This window comes from Equus caballus, chromosome 25 (genome assembly GCF_041296265.1).
Source record: "Equus caballus isolate H_3958 breed thoroughbred chromosome 25, TB-T2T, whole genome shotgun sequence".
Lineage (NCBI taxonomy): Eukaryota > Metazoa > Chordata > Mammalia > Perissodactyla > Equidae > Equus > Equus caballus.
The window spans coordinates 45,284,697-45,302,214 of record NC_091708.1 but is presented as its reverse complement, the minus strand read 5'-3'; the positions used below and the strand labels follow the sequence as shown (position 1 = coordinate 45,302,214).

The 17,518-nt window shown below is 59.8% G+C and overlaps 1 long non-coding RNA gene across 1 annotated transcript; it reads right to left on the bottom strand.

The window, feature by feature from the left end:
- Positions 1-240: 240 nt before the first annotated feature.
- LOC138920694 (uncharacterized) lies at positions 241-6,152 on the bottom strand. Its single transcript, XR_011432347.1, has 2 exons — positions 5,881-6,152; positions 241-4,761 (listed from the first exon to the last, which is right to left on the bottom strand). It is a non-coding gene; the product is annotated as an uncharacterized lncRNA (long non-coding RNA).
- Positions 6,153-17,518: the final 11,366 nt, after the last annotated feature.

Genomic DNA, 17,518 nt, shown 5'->3' with positions numbered 1-17,518 from the left:
AGGAGGAAGGAGTGGAGGGTGGCAGAGCCCCCCCGTCTTGCCCCGGGAGAGGGACCCATGTGACTGGTGGGGGTGGAGGGGGCCTCTGCTCCCAAGGGAGCTGTGCCCGCCCTGAGTGTCGTCAGAGCCAGGCCTGCCACCAGAGGAGCTGTGATCACACCTCAGGAAGGCTCCCCCGCCCAGATGGAGAGCAGACTGAGCCTCCTGGGAGCGCCGCCTTCGAAGAACCCGGAGCAGAAGCAGTTTCCACGCGTGATTTATTAATTTAACAAACACTGAGCGCCGGGGCCTGGCACTCAGCTGGTCCTGCCCTCGGGGGTTCCCAGCCCCAGGGGACTGCAGCACCAGGAGAAGGGGTGCAGGCGGTTGTGGGACGCGGCCTCGGGAGGGGCCCAGGTTGCAAGAGGAGGCCTTCACGGCTCCCGTGGCCTGCTGTGGCCTCATTGCTCTGTTCGCCTGGTGTCTCTGGCTCTCCACCTTCCAGGCCTTGAGGGCAGGTGGCACTCCCTGGGTCCCTGTGGGTGGGCAGGCCATGTGACAGCTTCTGACCAGTGAGCTCTGAGCAGAGGGGGATGTGGAACCTCTGGCTGAGCATTTGATCATCCGAGCAGGACCCTCAGGAGCTCCGGTTCCCTCCACCTCCTGGATCAGCACATTCTCCGTGGGCCCCTCAGCCAGCCTGCCTTGTGAGTGGGCAGAGCCCACGGCTAACCCACCACGTCCGTGTGCGTGAGCAAGACCTAAACCTCTGTTTTTTTAAGCTACTGGGATGATGTCAGACCCATCCTGGCTGATTTAAGCACCAGGATCCGGTCGACCTGCAATTCCAAATGAGACTGCACATCAAGATGTGCATTTTCGGGGCTGGCCTGATGGCGCAGTGGGTAAGTCCGTGCACTCTGCTTCAGTGGCCCGGAGTCCACTGGTTCAGATCCTGGTTGCGGACCTCCACACCGCTTATCAAGCCACACTGTGGCGGGCGTCCCACATATAAAATAGAGGAAAGGGGGCACGGATGTTAGCGCAGGGCCAATCTTCCTCAGTAAAGAGAGGAGGATTGGTAGCAGAGGTTAGCTCAGGGCTAATCTTCCTCAAAAAGATAAAAAAGATGCATATTTTCCTGAGGAAATCTCTGAGAATGGGTTTGAAGGATGGAAGAAGCTCTCGCGTGCGCAGGACAGAAAGGGTCTCCCCCAGCTTCTCCGCCAAGGGGCGGAGGACGAGTGAGGAATGTGACCGGGCCGCTCTAGGAGCTTGAGAAGAGATCCCAAAGCTGGGGACACATGGAGGAAGCTAAGGGGCAAGTGAAGGAGGCGTCGGGGAGCCGAGGGTCCCTCCTACCAGGGCCACAGTGCCATCAGCACACACCTCGGCCCTGGGTCTCATGGGAGAAGGGTCATGGGGGGTCATCTCAAAGGGGTTGGATCCCTCAGGGCTTCTTTCAGAGCATGGGGGACCCTGAAGAAAGGGCCTGCAGGTGTGGGATGGGGAAGCCAGGCAGAGGAGAGGGCCAGACCCCTGGGGAGCCCCCCAAAGGCCCCAAATGCGCCCACGTGCCAGCGCATCGGCTCTGAGCGTCTGCCTGGTCCGGAGATTGTGGCGTGTCCTGCAACAGCACGGTCAGTAGGAACTTCCCCAGACTGAGCCCCTGGGGGTCGGCAACCGGGAGGGTGGAGGGAGGAAGCTGGAGGCCATGACGGGGAAGGCTGGTCCGTACCCCGGTCGATCGAGTCGCAGAGCTGGCCCAGCCCTTAAGCTAGGGCAAGGGGCACAGTTAATGGTCAATCGTTTGTCAGTGTCATTTTCACTGGGAACAAGACAATCTTCTTTCTAAACTGAAGCCACATCTTTGGACAAAGTAGGAAAAAGTGGAGCTCAATGACTGGAAGTCACAGACCAGCCTGAGACTTCGTCCAGTGTTGAAGAACCTCCCCATCGAGTGAATTTTAAAGGGACAATGAGAGACTCCAGCACCACCCACGGCCCTGTTTGCACCGCATCTCAATTTCATAGGTCTAGGAGGCAAGGAAGGCTTCCTGGAAGAAGAGGCACCTAAGTGGAGACCAGAGAAAGGAGCAGCCTTTGCTAATTTAAGGGAGGCTGCAGGAAAAGCAGGTACAGAGCCGGCTGAGAGAGAAGGGGAGCAGCAGAGGTCAGCAGGTGGCTGTGAGCAGGTGGCCATGGACAGGTGGTCGTGGGCAGGTAGCTGTGGGCAGGTGGCCGTGGGCAGGTGGTCGTGGGCAGGTGGCCGTGGGCTCTGTGCAATCAGGAGTGAGTGGGCTTTAAGGGCTGCCCCAAAGAGGGAAGAATCCTTCTGTCTTCCCTGCCTCAAGGCCCAGTCTGGAGGCTGCCTCCCCCGTGAAGCCCTCCCCTGTCATCCTCAGTTGGAATCACTCCCCTCCCGTCTTTCTACACCCGCGGCAGTGTGCACCGGAGGACACAGAACCCGCCCCACACAGCAGGAGTGCTAGTGGGGCACTGGCAGGCAGCGAGGGCTTGCTAAACACGGGTTGATAAGTGACCTCACCCACACACAGAGCCCTGCCCTTGCATGGTCACACAGTGAGAGCGAGACAACGTCATCCCCAGCGAGCACTCCAGGTGGCATTGGGGTGGGGAGTGCCCACGGCCCCGTCAGAGGCCAGGTGGGCAGGTGAACCCCAGGAGAAGAAATGAGGCTGGCCCTGCCAGACCAGGCAACTGTCACATGGACAGGGGGCCAGCTGGCGTGGGACCCTCGGAAGCAGAGGAGGAGGATGGGCACGGCTCCGATCTGTGGCCGTGTCCTTCCAGCAGATACCTGGGCACACCTGGCCGGGGAGGGCGGTGCAGGCAGGCTCCTCTTGTAGACGGTCGGTTTCTCCTTCTCCTTCTCTGCCCTGACGGTGAGGGGTGAAGCTGTCTGTCCCCATTGACCTTGGTGAGGAGGCTCTGCGGGCTGATGTAATGAAGCTGGTGCATCTAGTTGCCATGGCGTTCCTGCCAGCGCCGGTGCCCATCAGCCAGCAGAAGTGGGTCACACGTTCCCCTCCTCCTCATTTCTGAACTTCTGTAAAATGGTGATGAATCAGATCTAAGCGTGCGCACCGCCCGCGGTGTGAACTCGCCCCCGTGGCTGCTGCCTGAGCAGCGGTAATGAGCCGCGGGCCTGATGAGGGCTCTGCCCGCCCGCGTGTCACCTCTGGGTGCCAATTTGTCTCTTTGTTCCGAGGTCTACTTGCAGCTTCCGCAGTGGAGGCCCGGACATCTACCACGTGCCGCTGTGGAAATGCTCCAGCGAGTCTGACCTCGTGCCTCCCACGTTGAGTCTGGGCCACACTGTGACAGGCGGACGAGGGAGCCTGTGGCTGCTGCTGTGCAGGCAGCTCGGTCCACACTGAGTTTTTGACTAGTCTAGGGCCAGGGGGCCTCCTGGGGACTCCCGCTGTCCACCACCCTCTACCTGGAATGGCACGGAGCAGAAGGCTAAGCATTGATGGGGCGTCCGCCTGCACCGAGCATGACAGAGGGACAAACAGTCTGGGTGCTGCCCTTGTAAAGAGGAGGATGGGGGAAAAGCTTTTGTGGGCACAGAGGTGCTAGAAAATGAGAAGGAAAAAAGCACACTGTAGTGGGGTGAATGGTGTCTCCCCAAAAGATATGCCGCCAGAGTCTGTGACTGTAATCTTAGAAGAGAAGAGAGGAAGGAAGAAGAGAGGGTAGGAGAGGCCGCGAGAGGAGGGAGCAGAGCCCGGAGGGATGTGGCCCCAAGCGAGGGACACTGGTGCCACCAGGAGCTGGGAGAGGCAGGGAGGACCCTCTCCTGGAGCCTCCGAGGGAGCACGTCCCTGTGACACCTTGGCCCCGGAGTTCTGGGCTCCAGAGCTGGGAGAGAACACACTTCTGTTGTTGTAAAGCACCCAGTGTGTGGTCAGTGGTTACGGAGCCCCAAGACGCCGATCCACACCTGTGCACACATTTGCACGCCTCTCAGGAGTTGCCGTGAGCCCTGGGGGGGTGCCTGTGGGGGAGGATGGGGCTGCCCAGAGCTGTGGGGGAGAGGTCCGGGAGCCGCACTGTCACCTCACATCCTTCTGTGCATTTCTAGCGTCTCTGACCTCTGTGAGTGGAAAGTGCTGGCCTGGGAGTAACAGGATGGACTCAGAGCAGGGAAGAAGTCCAGGAGGCAGAGGAAAACAGGCCTGTCCTCCCCGGGGCTGTGGGAAGCGAGGGGGCCTGGGCCAGGCAGCCCCAGAGGAGGCCCAGGCCCTGCCCTGTCCCAGCTGCAGAGTCCTGGGCAACGCTCAGTCTGATGGACAAAATCCAGTGGGTGGAGCGTTGGAGGGTGGTGGGGCGAAGCAGTGCCAGGAGCTCGTTGGGAGCAGGAAGGCCCAGCATCTGCTCTGTGATGGGTGACAGGGTGCAGGGGGAGGGGGACAGGCACCTGTGGGAGGCAACCGCTCTGGTCCAGAAGATGAAGACATTCGGTGAGGGTGGGATCAGTGAGGCTGAGGGACGCGCATGATTTGGAAGATGCTTTAGGAGCCGAGTCAACACCACTTTACGTTGGCCGGGGGTTGGGGTGAGGAAGAGAGGAACCCATGCCCCTCCTGGGTCTCTGGTCTGAGTGGCCGGAAGAGTGTGGTGGTGTGTGGTGAGCGGGAAGTTCTGGGGGCATTGGCAGTGATGGGAGACCTTGGGCATCCTGCTCTGGACACGCCGGGTGGACACTTCCACTAGACATCCATGTGCAGACGTCAGGCAGGCAGCTGAGGTGTGGACCTGGGGTGGGGAGGAAAGGCCTGGGTGGGACAGGGTCTCGGAGCCCTGGGAGCCCTCACCGCATACAGGGGGTTTCCAGCCATGGGCCTGGGGGGGTCCGGCTCAGAGAGGGCGTTCAGCAGATGCAGGCCAGTCTGCTTCCAGACTTTCTCCCCAGCCAAGGGGGCGGGGGAGGACTGGAGCAGAGCCCGGGGCAGCCTCAGCTTGAAGAGCAGGCTTTCTGCAGAGAGTTCGGAGGCCTCACGGCCCAGCCCGTGGCTTGGAGAAGGTGCTGGCAGTCGCTGGAAGGAATGCCCAGGAGGAGAGCCGACGGCCCCCCTTGCCTGCAGTCCTCACTCAGCATCTCCAGGCCCGCCTTCGGGGCCCTGGTCAGAGCCTGCGGACCTGTCGTGGATGAGCCACACTGCCTACCCTGCAGGCCTCGGCAAGCTCCTTCCTCCCGAGACAGAATTACGTCAGCCTGGGGTCAAAGTGACACCTGCTGTTCTGACCCGAGGCCGCAGCACGGCCATCTGTGGCGGGTGTATTTTTGGTGCTGTCAGCCCCTCCACCTTGCTCCCCAATCCTTGAGAGCCAGGAATGCTGGACTTCTTGTGTGTGGCCTTAGGGAGCCAAGAGGGTGGTGAGGAGACGTGGGGTCGAGGGCCTTCCGGGAAACACAGATTGACAGTTCCCAAAGAAACATCAGCCCGCCTCACCTCGGGGCTCGTGGTCCAGGGCAGGGCTGGCGGGTGAATGGGGGGGGGGAACCAGTCTGAACAGAGGTAGGAGGGAGAGGCCCAGGATGTATGCTGTGGAGAGAGAGGGCCCAGGATGAGGCCTCAGGGGGGAACGGCCACGGCTTGGGGTAGGGTGGGGTCCAGAGGGCCTGGACTTCCAGGCTGAAGAGGCAGAAGGAGCACAGCGGGAGCTCGGTCAGTGCGGGCTGGCTGGTGAATGGGGTCCCCAGGCAGGATGACGTGGGGGGGAAGGCACATGGGGAGAGATGCCCCACCCCCAGCACAGCGGGGTGCCTCAATGTCCCCCCCAGCTCAATGCAATAAGCTGCTCCCTCCCAGAGATGCCACCAGGGAGGGAGGGCAGGATACGGGGAAAGTTAACAGACGGAAGGCTCCCTACCTGCCTGGAGGTCACCAGCCTCGGTGCTGCCACTCAGCTCTGGGAAGAGTTGTCTGCTGGGCTCGTCTGTTCTTGAGAGAAGCAGCTCCTGGCGAGGGGACGCATATTCTGGGTGCCGCCTTCTGGCCCGGGCTGCGCTGGGCGTGCGGTGGGCCTGCGGGCCTATTTCCGGCCCTTTGGTCCCGCTCTAAAGCTCGATGCAACCCAACTCTTTCACACCCTTCCCACCTCTAACAAGTCTGAACTCTCCAGCTGGAACTGCCCCCGGGTTTGCAAAGCTCCTCCTGAGCTAACAGGATCACTTCCTGGAAAATGCAGATGCTTGGAGTCACGTGCGTGACCGATTCAGGGCTCTGGCCACGCGCAGGGCCTTGCTCAAGGCTGGCCGGGAGCCCGTCTGACCTCCAGGTTCACAGACACAGAGAGGGCTCTGCCAAACAGTGGGTCCCCCGGGGCTCCCGATGAGGCAGCGGAATGACGAAACACGCTGCACGAGGACGGGAGTCCCGGGTTCTCATCCAGACATTGCTGATGACCAGCCGGATGATGGCAAGCAAGGCGCCTCGCTCTCCAGTCCTCTGTTTTCTCATCTGCAGAAGAATCTCTTTCCTCTAGGAGATGAAGAGAGTCTGAAGCACCTTTGAGAATGAAAGCTGTTAGCTGTAAAATGTGACATGACATTGTCAGGCCACAGGCCCAGCTGGGCTAGGGCGGCAGGATATCGTGCCGAGAGATGGAAGAAACAACCCAGAGACTGTGAATGAGACGTATAGGTTTATTGGGTTCTACTTACGGGAATGTGTCCAGTGGCGGCCGGCTGGATGGCAGTGTGCACCTGCACCCGCCCCCTAAGAGAAGCTTGCTTAAGTAGGCAGAGGGACAAAGGCTGCATGCTTGCCAGAGGGCTGTCCTTGGTACGACCAGCGTTCCCAGAACGGTAGCTCACATGGAGGCGCTCCGTGTCACCGTAAGACGCACTGTTCTTCTCGTGGGACAATGGAGGATCTGGGCGGGCCAGGCCCAGGTCATTACAAATCCCGGTAGCTGGGCTGCCTGCCCAGCAGGGAGCCAGAAGGACACGTGGTGGCAAAGGGCCTGGGGGTTCCTGCTGAGCAAGCAAGGCCCAGGCCCTGCAGACGTTTAAACGTAAAATAGGGAGTGTGGCCATTATTAGGAGAATATAGGAGCACGCAGGTGTGTGCGCACACACAGCCCCCCAACACCGCATTCCTCCTTCCTGCCCCCTCATCTGTCAATCCCCTCACTGCCTCAAAGCCAGAGGAGCCTGTGGCGGTCCCCAGGCTGCGCCATTTTCCTCCGAGGTCCGCAGGGAAGGAGGTGGGAACTGCTTTACTGCGAAACCGAGGCCACTCTGTCCTGGAACAGACTGCAGAATATCCCGGCATCCTGAGATCACAAGGGAGATTTCAAAGCACAGCAGAGCTGGGTCTGCCACTTCAGGCCATGTCCCTGACCGCTGCGTCCTCTTCTGCCAGCGGGAGCTTTGGTGGGAAGGCGCTTGGCTTTCCTTAGCTTCCCTTGCATGACAGGTAGTCATGTAGCTGCGTACTGACCAATGGGATAAGCAGACGTGCCATATGTGAGCTCTGGGAACAGACCCTAAAAGGCAGTTTGGAGAGTACCCCACGACTCCTTTCTTCTTTGTCCCGTCTTTCATCCAGCTGCCTGGAACAAAGATGTGATGGCTTGAACTCAGGCTTCCATCTTGGGCCATTAAGACAAAGGCCACCCCCTAGGGAAGGCAGAATGGAGGCCGGAAAGTTCCAGGTCCTGTAGCTGAGCTGTGAAACCATCCCTGGGCTGCCCAAGTCTGACCCTCATGCAGAGAGTCTCCTTGTGGGTGTGACGTTTCTTCTGAGAACGGGAGGATGAGGAAGAGCTGGCCCACCTGGCGCGGGGAAAGCATTTTTAGCAGAGGGAACAGCCCAAGCAAAGTCCTGGCGGTCAGAGCGAGATGTCAGGGCCGAGAACAGCTAAAGTGTGGGGAGGAGAGTGTGGAGGGCATGAGGCTGCGAGGTTGTCGGGGACAGACGGCGGGGGGTGGGGCCTGTACACCCAGGTCCTGATGGTCCTGTCTCCTTGCAAACCTATCCTCAGGAATGGATTCCACACGGGTCCTCTGCCCCTGCCTGTAATGTCTACAGGGACCCTGGGGTGATCCTTGCCCCTAGCTGAAGGAGAGGTCCGTCCCCAGGGGAGGGGCTTTAGACACCCCGAGGGGAAGTCTTGGAGGGGGGCATGTCTTCCTGCCTGAACCCCGTCTCTGGCTAGGACCAGCGAGCCCCAGGCACAAGCAGAGCCCTGGGCCGCAGGGTGCAGAACAGCCCCCCAGGTACCTCTCCTGCTGAGGGGAGAAGCTCCCACTGAGATGCAGCCTCTACAGCCCGCCTGGGTGAGCCCGGCCAAGCGGGGGGTACTTTCCCGGCACAGAGGTCTCTCAGGGTCCGGGCAGACTCACTCCCTCTCTGAGGCCCCAGGTGCTGTGCTGATAAGATGGGCGTGGGAGGTGAGGCCGGGCATCGCGGTGGTCCAGGGAGCAGAGAACCCAGCTCCATGGCCTTATCCTGCCTGTTACACGTCTGAATGGGGAGAACATCCCCCTGGACTTGGGCTCCTGGGGGCAGGGAGGGGTTGGGTCCACCCTTGTGCCCACCCCGTGCAACAGTCCATCCCAGAATGGGTGTCTGCAAGCAACTGTTAATTGAGCCGTTTGAAGTCAAATGCCATCTCTTTGCTCAGATCCAGGCGCTAACCATCCCTGCCTGCCTCCGGCAGCCTGGCCTCACCCAGGAACTCACTTCCTTCCCTGGGGGTGGTACCAGCGACAGCATCCTCAGTTTCACCCGATACCCCAGACGTCTCATGGCCAGACTGTGAGCTCTGAGGGCAGAGCTTGCTCACTCCTCTAACCCAGCTCGGAGCACACTCCGGTGACAAATAAAAATGGCACGCAATAGGATATATTGGAGAATATGAGGAAGCGATTTGGTGTAAATCTAATTCGGCCTGACCTTGTCTTTCCAAAAGGGCCTGACCGTGGCTGTTGAGTACGCATTGTATATCTGCTTTAGACATTCCCTATGGCAAGAACAAAGGCCCTTGAGATAAAGGTGCAACTTCCCTCCCCCTCCCAACGTTGTCATTCCCTTAAGGATTAAGCATCTTTCCTTAGGCTAGAAGCTGATTGCTGCGCTCACCTACAATAGACTTGCCTCCTGCTGTGCCCGCCGAGATAGCGGACCGACTACCTGCTGTGTCCATCAAGTGCCGTGCCAACAGGGCAATCTTGTGACTATTGTGGGAGGGACATTTCAATCATAGGTGAAACGTCCTGTATGGGGGTATATAACCACTCTGCACCCCACTTCTTCGGTGCCCTTTCTTCCTTCGGGCAGAAAGGCCCCGGGCCATGGTCCTGAGATTTCAGCTCAGAATAAACTTACCCAAATTTTCATTTATAGATTGGTTACGGATTATTTTCGTTGACACCGGGGCTCAGAGGCTCCCCAGGTGCCCGGGGAGGGAAGAAAGTGGGGTGGATGCTGGACGATGAAGGCGCTGGAAGTCCCAGTTCTGCCCTCCGGGAGCCAACGGTCTGCAGGGCTTCCAGTGGGGCGGGTGGGCTGGACTCACCACGCAGACCCCTGAGTTTTCTGCCTTTTCCTCCAGGGTGGGGGTTGGGTGTGGGGGCGCCCGAGCTCCTCCCTCCCGTGCACCCATTCTCACAGCCTCTAACACAGGGGGCTGTCCTGGGATGCCCAACCCCCTCTGGAGAGCTCGGGCAGGACAGCAGAAGTGGGGTGGCGGCCGTGGGGTCACAGTGCCCAGGGTGATTCTCGGTTCTCTGCGAGCTGGTTTTTTCCACTGCCTCCTCTGCGGCCGCCTCTCCTCCGACAGTAACTTAATTAGCTCGCTGTTTTCCAAACAGGCAGCCGTGACTCAGCACTTTCGTGCACGGTCTAAATTTGTCGCTCACCCCCCAGGTGTCTTTTAGCCCAGTCCTTCGGGAAATTAGATCATGGGGTTAGAACGGGATTAGAGAGAGGTTTCCAGCAGCTTCTGGCTTCCTGGTATGACAAGGTTGGGTCCCTGTCACACAGACCTTTCTCCTGCCCGGCTGGCTCCCCACTGGGGCTGGGTCTCAGACGGCCGAGATTCCTCCCTCCCCTGGGGGGCCCTCCATCCCCAGTAGTTGGGAGTTAAACAACAAGGTCATCATCCAATATCGATCCATCGCAGGCCTCGGACTGAAAAGCCCTGCGGAGCCATGCTTGTTATCTGGGTTTCAGGGCTGCCGTGGGCTCAGTCCTCATCAGGGCTTCACCCAAGGGCAGCCAGGGGTCAGAGGCCAGGAGCGCCCGCCCTCCCTGCCCCTCGGCCTCTGTCCCTCCTCTTACCCCATCCATCTCTCTGTCAGTTCCTCCCCCCCCACCCCTCCCCCTTTTCCTTCCTTCTCTGATTCCTCCCTCTGTGCCAGGCCTAGGCTGGGGGCTGGAGGACCCCGTGGGGAAGGGGTTGGAAGTGGCCCCTGCCCTTGGGGACCTTAGCAGGAGGCCAGGTTGGAGACCAGCTGCCCCAGGATGTGCTGTGACGTGGAGGTGGAAGGCTGCATGGGGAGCTACCTCCACACCCGCTGGGTCCACCCACCCACCCACCACCCCGAGGGGCACTCAGCAGTGAACAGACTCCCCCGGGGCCCCTCATGCTGTTCATTTATGGTGATGTGGCCCGAGGCTTGTTAAGATGAGGAAGGAGACCCCACACCCAGACCCAACTCCCGTGACCCCTGCTCCCTTTCCACCTGTAGGAAGTGGGGGTGGCTCCGGCAGGAGGGAAAGCCCAGGCTTCCTTTCTTCAGGGAGCAGCTGCAGGCAGGTGTCTGAGCCGGGGCATCGCAGGGTCTCTGGACAGAGCCAGGCTCTCCTCCCACCGGCCCCCTCCTCCAAGGTCCAGCTCCCTCTGCAGCCTCCCCCAGACCCCAGTGGACAATATCAGCCTGCATGAACTTCCTGTGGCTGCTGGAACAATTTACACAAACTTTGTGGCTTAAAATAAGACAGATTTAGGGGCCGGCCCGGTGGTGCAGTGGTTAATTTAGCACGTTCTGCTTCTTGGCGGCCTGGGGTTTGCTGGTTCGGATCCCGGGTGCGGACATGGCACCGCTTGGCAAAAGCCATGCTGTGGCAGGCGTCCCACGTATAAAGTAGAGGAAGATGGGCACGGATGTTAGCTCAGGGCCAGTCTTCCTCAGCAAAGAGAGGAGGATTGGCAGTAGTTAGCTCAGGGATAATCTTCCTCAAAAAAAAAAAAAAACAGATTTGTATGTCCTAAAATCAAAGTGTCAGCTGGGCTGCGCTGGTCCTGGAAACTCCACAGAAGAACCTGCTTCTGGGCCTTCCCCAGTGCCGGAGGTGCCCACATTCCTTGGCTCGCGGCCCTTCCTTCCAGCTCCAGGGGCAGCAAGGTCTTCTCCTCCAACCTCTGCTTCCATCCACACATCTTCTCTCTGACTCTGAGCCTCCTGCTCCTTCTCATAAGGAGCCTTGTGATGACATGGGGCCCCTGCATCATCCAGGATCCTCTCCCGCCTCAGGATCCTTATCTTAGTCCCACCTGCAAAGTCCCCTTTGACTCGTAAGGTCACAGAGTCCCAGGTTCTGGCTGTTATTCTGTCAACCACAGAGCCTCGTCTGTGTGTGACCCAGCCTGACCTCTGGCCCTCCGGCTTCAGCTCCACCTGAGAACAGCACCTCTGGGCCCTGAATAACCCACGTGGCCGAGGCTTGAGGGGGCCCGATCCTCGTTAAGTCCTGAGGCCGGGGGCAGACCGCCGCCATCAGATAAGCTGGAGGCACCATGCTCTTGTTCTGGCTGCAAACGTAACGATGGATGTAGAATAAACAAGATGTGAACATGGATGATTACTCCCAGCTCCTCCCACCATCATTAAGCAACTAGATGATGCAGCCAGGTCCTCCGAGACAGGCTCCCCCTGTCAGCGTCGGCCGGGGGAAGCCGCCACGAAGGCACGAGTCCAGTGTGAGAGACGAGCAGAGGCCGTTGCTGCCCCTGATCGGGGGTCTCTGGGCCCCATTAGGCCGTTCCTGTTTGATTTTTGGTGGCAGCTTCCAGCTGGGGTCTTGCGCTAGGGCCCTGACTTGTCACCGTCCAGGCCTGGACTCCGGCCCCACCACCCCATCCCTCCACTTTTGGGGTTTGCTTTCCTGAGAAACAAAAGTGGGAGCGCAGCCGCTTGTGCTGTGTGTTGCTAGGGCCCCGCGGCAGCGCCCGCCGCCTCCTGGCGCGTCCAGGCCGAGGGAAGACCCTTGCTCTGGCTCTGGCCTCACCTTCTCCGGCCTGAATTTCAGAAGCCACTTACTTTCCATTTGCTGGGAGGAACCCAAGTGGCGCTCTCCGGCTGCCTGTGTCACGGTCCACCTCCCCAGCCCTGGACTTAAAAACTCTGGTGTGGCCTGTCCCCTGCCCAGCGCCCTCAGTGGCTGCCCACTGCCCGCCGATGGGGTCCGGATGCTTCGCGGCTGGGCGTCCTCGCATGCCGACTGAAGCAGTTCAGCACGATCACCTGAAAATGGGCAAGTAGTAGCACCCGGCCGGCAGGGCGGCGAGCACGGAAACCACCCGGCGCGTCACGCCCTGCGTCCATCCGGGGCTGGCTGTGTCCTCGAGAAGGCCTGCTCCCTCTCTGGGGGACCATGGTCACCCTTTACCCGCTGTGTGGGTGTAGAGCTGGTCCCAGTCTCCCAGCCGGCCTCTCCTTTAGGGTGAAGGAATGAGGAGAGGGTGACCCGCCAAGGCCGTGCTGGCAGGTGTCGCAGCCCACATTGCCGCCAGAGTGAAGATGAAATGTGATAATGACATAAAGATGATGCGGCCGGGCTCTGCTGGGCGGGGCACTGTGCTGGGCGGTGCATCTAACACTCACAGCCCCGCCAACCCAGGGGAGGTACTCCACTGTGGTAATGAAGACTTGAGCTCAGAGAGGTTGAGTTACCTGCCTGAGATTACCCAGCAGTGTACCCTAGGCTCTCTGATGCCAAAGCCAGTGTTTCCCCAGTGTGGCCCAAGAAGGGCTCAGATATGTACACATATATATATATATATATTTTTTTAATTTTTAAATATTTATTTCTTTATATTTATTTATTTTGAGGAAGATTAGCCCTGAGCTAACATCTGCCTCCAATCCTCCTCTTTTTGCTGAGGAAGACTGGCCACGAACTAACATCCACGCCCATTTTCCTCTGCTTTATATGTAGGACGCCTACCACAGCATGGCTTGCCAAGCGGTGCCATGTCCGCACCCGGGATCCGAACCAGTGAACCTTGGGCCAACAAAGTGGAACGTGTGCACTTAATTGCTGTGCCACTGGGCCGGCCCCAATCAGAGATCTATGTTTGTTATTTCATCAACCGTGGCAAGCATTGGGTCCCTCCATCCTCCATTTCCTGCTTCCCCAGGATGCAGGAAACTACACCTCCCAGCCTCCCTCGCACGCAGGTTGGGGTCACAGGACCGACTGAGGCCAATGAAACGTGGAGGCAGCCATGAAGCCTGCGTGGCACTGGCTCTCACATCCCCCCGTCTCCTTCTGCAAGACCCTGGAGGCTCATGGGTGGAGACGCCTGGATCCCTGCTCACCGCATGGAAGAAAGGAGACGAGGAAACCTGGGGCGTGCGTTGTGCCATTTGTTACAGAGTGTCAGAAAAATACAGCCCACCCGTCACACCCAGGGGCACTGTGGCTTCATGCGAGGGGTCTGTTCTAAATCTGCCAATAGCAGCACAGGCGGCCCCTGGAAATGGCCGGCCTTCGGAAGGCTGTGGCTGCGACGGGGAGGCCAGCACCAGGCCCTGCTGCTTCTCCAAGAGCCGTGAAGCTGCCGTCCTCCACCTCGGCAGGCGCCCTTTAGAAACCCTGGTCTCCCCTTCCGGGGCTCCGTCCTGGGTCCCCTGGCCGCCCGGGGGCATCTGGGCCAACTTCTCTCCCCATTTAAAAGTCAATCACTTCACACCCAGGAAGGGAGACGCAGGCTCCCCTGCAGCCGCCTCCCTGATTTATGAAGTCAGCGGACTCCGTGGAGCTCGCCGCGTGGCCCTGTTTTATGCTGCCCTTTATATGCACAATCCATTTTACGACTTGTTTAAGAAAGCGACGGAGACTGCAATCTTCTGCCCCCGCCCAGCCCACGCCGGCAGTCCGCAAGCCCCGCATCTCCCCTCCATACGACCAGATTCTGCTGACTTTGAGACGGAGGCTCAAGGTCACCCTGGGGGCTGCGCTCTGACCGCGGGCTGCCAGGCGGGCCATCCAGAGCCGGAGAGATTTCTCGGTCATGCTGCTGCTGCGTCTAAAAATGACCTGGCGCAGTGTGCAAACAGATGGTCCCGGGGTGGGGCCGGTGATCTTGGAGGAGCAGTGTGGGGAAATCACCCCAACCCAGCCGGCGTCTGCTCCCAGGAGAGTCTCGGCCTGCGGGTTGCCCCTTAATAAAACTCAGTGGGCAGAGGCTGCTGGGAGAATCAGATTTACACACCACGGGAGCTGGGAGGGAGGCGGAGGTCACTCGATCCGGCCTCTCCCTTCATACAGTGGCACATGTCCTCAGCACCCCGCCGGTCATCTCCTCCTCTCTGCTTGCATATCCCCAGTGCCAGGAAGCTCACCACTGTGGGAAGGCTCTTCCTTGCATCAGCTGACGCCCCCTCCCTGTACCTGCCCCCTTGGTGGCTCTACCTCTGAAGGCTTGAAGGAGTCCAGCCCTTCCTCACCCCAGAGTTAGGCCACAGCGGAGACCAAACAGGGGGCCAGCCCAGCTCCTCCCCAGAGCCACCTGGTCTGGCACGCCATTGCTCTCAGCTGCCGCCTTAAATTCTGTGCCCTTGGTGCCCCACTCACCTCCCCCTCGTCCTAGCCCTGTGCCTCGGTTCCCTTCCTCACACCTGATGTGGACCGCTTCCCCTCTCTGAACGCATCCCTGATCCCGCGGTGAGGGCCCTGAGCTCACAGACTGCTGTGGGAAGACAGTTATGGCCGGGATCCACCAGCGCATCAAGGCAGCCGTGGAAGAACTGGGCCTGTTGGCCATTCACGAGGCCCCAAGCCCTCTTGTTGCTGTGTGGATGTCTGGGTCCATGGGTCTCTGTGTCCCCCGTGGCTCTGGGCCCGGCTCTGAGACAGCAGGCGCCCAGTGAACGGAGCCCCAGCACAGTCGAATGGAGGGGCCTTAGGTCTTTTGAGCAACACGGTCTGGCTGCTCAGAAGGGGAAAAGAGGGTGAGCGGGCCATGGCCTCGCCCAGGCTCAGCAAGCCCGTCGGAGGCAGGGTGACCCCTGACCACAGCCGCGGCTCCCTGGCATGCCCGCCCCTCACCTCTCTTGGGGTGGGTCGCCCAGGAGTCTCATGCAGAGATTCTCCCAGGCACCCCAGGGCAGGCCGCGTCAACATCCATTTCCCCGGGCCCCCAGACCCAGTGGCCGCGCCGCCCTGACCTGCTTGCAGGGAAAATTCTAGGTCCCTGAGGCATTTGCCTGGCTTGTTTGTTACTGGATGGCTTTCATATCTGTACAACCACTCCGCCCGGCTTTTCCCACAGGGTGCGCCCCTGTCTCGGGCAGGCAGGAGCCTTTGCGGCTCAGCTTAAATGAGCTGTGTGTTCGAGGATGGCCCCAGGCATGCGACAGACCCCATGCCACAGGAGCTGATTTGGGGAAACTTTACAATGACAGGGAAAGCACAATTTCTATGAGGAGTCCACCCCACTGGCGTGAGCCATTGGTCTCGAGGCGCCTTGATGAGATGCGAGGCCGGCCAGGCTCAGGCTGCTGAGGTCACAGCTGGGGCTTTTCCAGGGTCAGGGACCTAGTCTGGGGTGCGGGGGGGGGGTGGGGGCGACACACATGAGGGGCTCATGCGAAGTAACTGGAAATACGACTTCATCCATCCACGGTGATCTGTTGGAGGCCTACAGTGTGCCGGCCACGTGTGAGGCCCGGGGACCCACGATGAGGCGGTCAGAGGGGCCTTTGTCCTCCAGCAGCTCCTGAGATAAGGAGGGGAGCTAGGGGTGGACGCCAGCCAACACTGCCCGAAAGCCTGCGCCACAGCGCAGGGCAAACCTGCGTGGAGGAAGACAATTTATGCATAATGTGCTCAAAACAACTGGTTGCATCTAATCCAATGATGTTTCTGTAACTCGCTGCTAATTTGCTTTCCGGATCAACCCTGTACATATTTTCAAGCTGGGATCTATTTTCTGATTCTCTGTATCTGTGCACATTGCTTCAATCCTTCATTTCATTCGGCTGCTCTGAATAATTCACGCACACCAAATTGCTTCTTCCTCCTCTGCCGAGACGGCCGTGGGGGGGCGGGAAGCGGCTTCGCTGGCAGGAGGGCTGGTGGGCAGAGAGCGGAGAGGGGCCCTGGCTGCCTCTCGTCCCTGAGCAGGGGCCGGGGCAATTTCAAACTAAAGCAGAAGCACAGAGGGGTGACAGGCCTGGGCATCCCGGGACTTGGGGCTTCCTGGGCCCTTCTCTTCCTTTCTGCGCCAGGACCCAACTGTCACTCTGGGAAGCAGGCGGGAGGCCCTTGGAGATGCCACCCGCATATCACAAGCCTCACAGCAGGCCTTCCCCAGGAAGCTGAGGCCAGACCAGGCCGAGTCCTGCTCCCAGGACAGACGGACACTCGTGAACGGGCTGCTTCTATCGATTCAAGCTGATCTGCAGGTGGAGAAGAAATCAGCCAGGTGAACACCTGGGGCCAGTGTGCCAGGCGGAGAGAACAGTCAGCGAGGGCATGAGGCTTCAGCCGTGTGGTGTTGGAGACGAGCACCAGAGGGTTCTTTGCAATTTCCTCCTGAACGCGTGGCCTCATGGCTCCTTGACAGGGTCGTTGCTCCAGTCATTGCCCCGTGGTCTATGAGCCTGGTCCGTGAGCATGACAAGGCGGTCAGCACTGCCAGCGTGCCTCCGAGGCTTGCTGGGGGTTACCTGACTGCCCCCAGCCTGAGTAGCAGGATTGCTGAGGTGACCAAATGAGGTAATGCGCTCAAGGGGCTCAGTCTGGAGCCACCACCACTGTGTCCAGTACTCGGGCATGCTGAGGAGCAGCTAGCTGGGCCCGCTGATGCACAGTGGCCACATCCCACGGCCCCTGCCATGCCCACTCCGAGGCGTCTGGCCCCAGCCTGTGTGTGGCCTCCCTGCCTTGGTGCGTTCCCAAGGCTGGCTTGGGTGTTCCTCAAGGTGATCCAAGTGTGGGTCCCATTCAACCCCCCTTCTACGGCTGTGGAACCCACGCGCCTCCAGGTCGGTTGAGGGGCCTCCGTCACACAGCCGCCGGGCTGGAGCAGGGATCTGTACACTAACTCCCAACGTCTACACCTCCTTCACTGTCCGCAGAGGCTCTCTGGGTGTCACACTCGTGTGTGTGCCTTTTGGCTTCCTTTGTGAAAAATGGCCCCGCAGAAGCCCACCCAGGGCGGAGAGCCAGAGCAGGGGAAGGTAGGAACAGACGTTCGGTACCCAGAAAACCGCCTTTCCGGTTACTTTAAGTCTGTATTGATAGAATCATTAATGGCTCCAGAGGCTGCC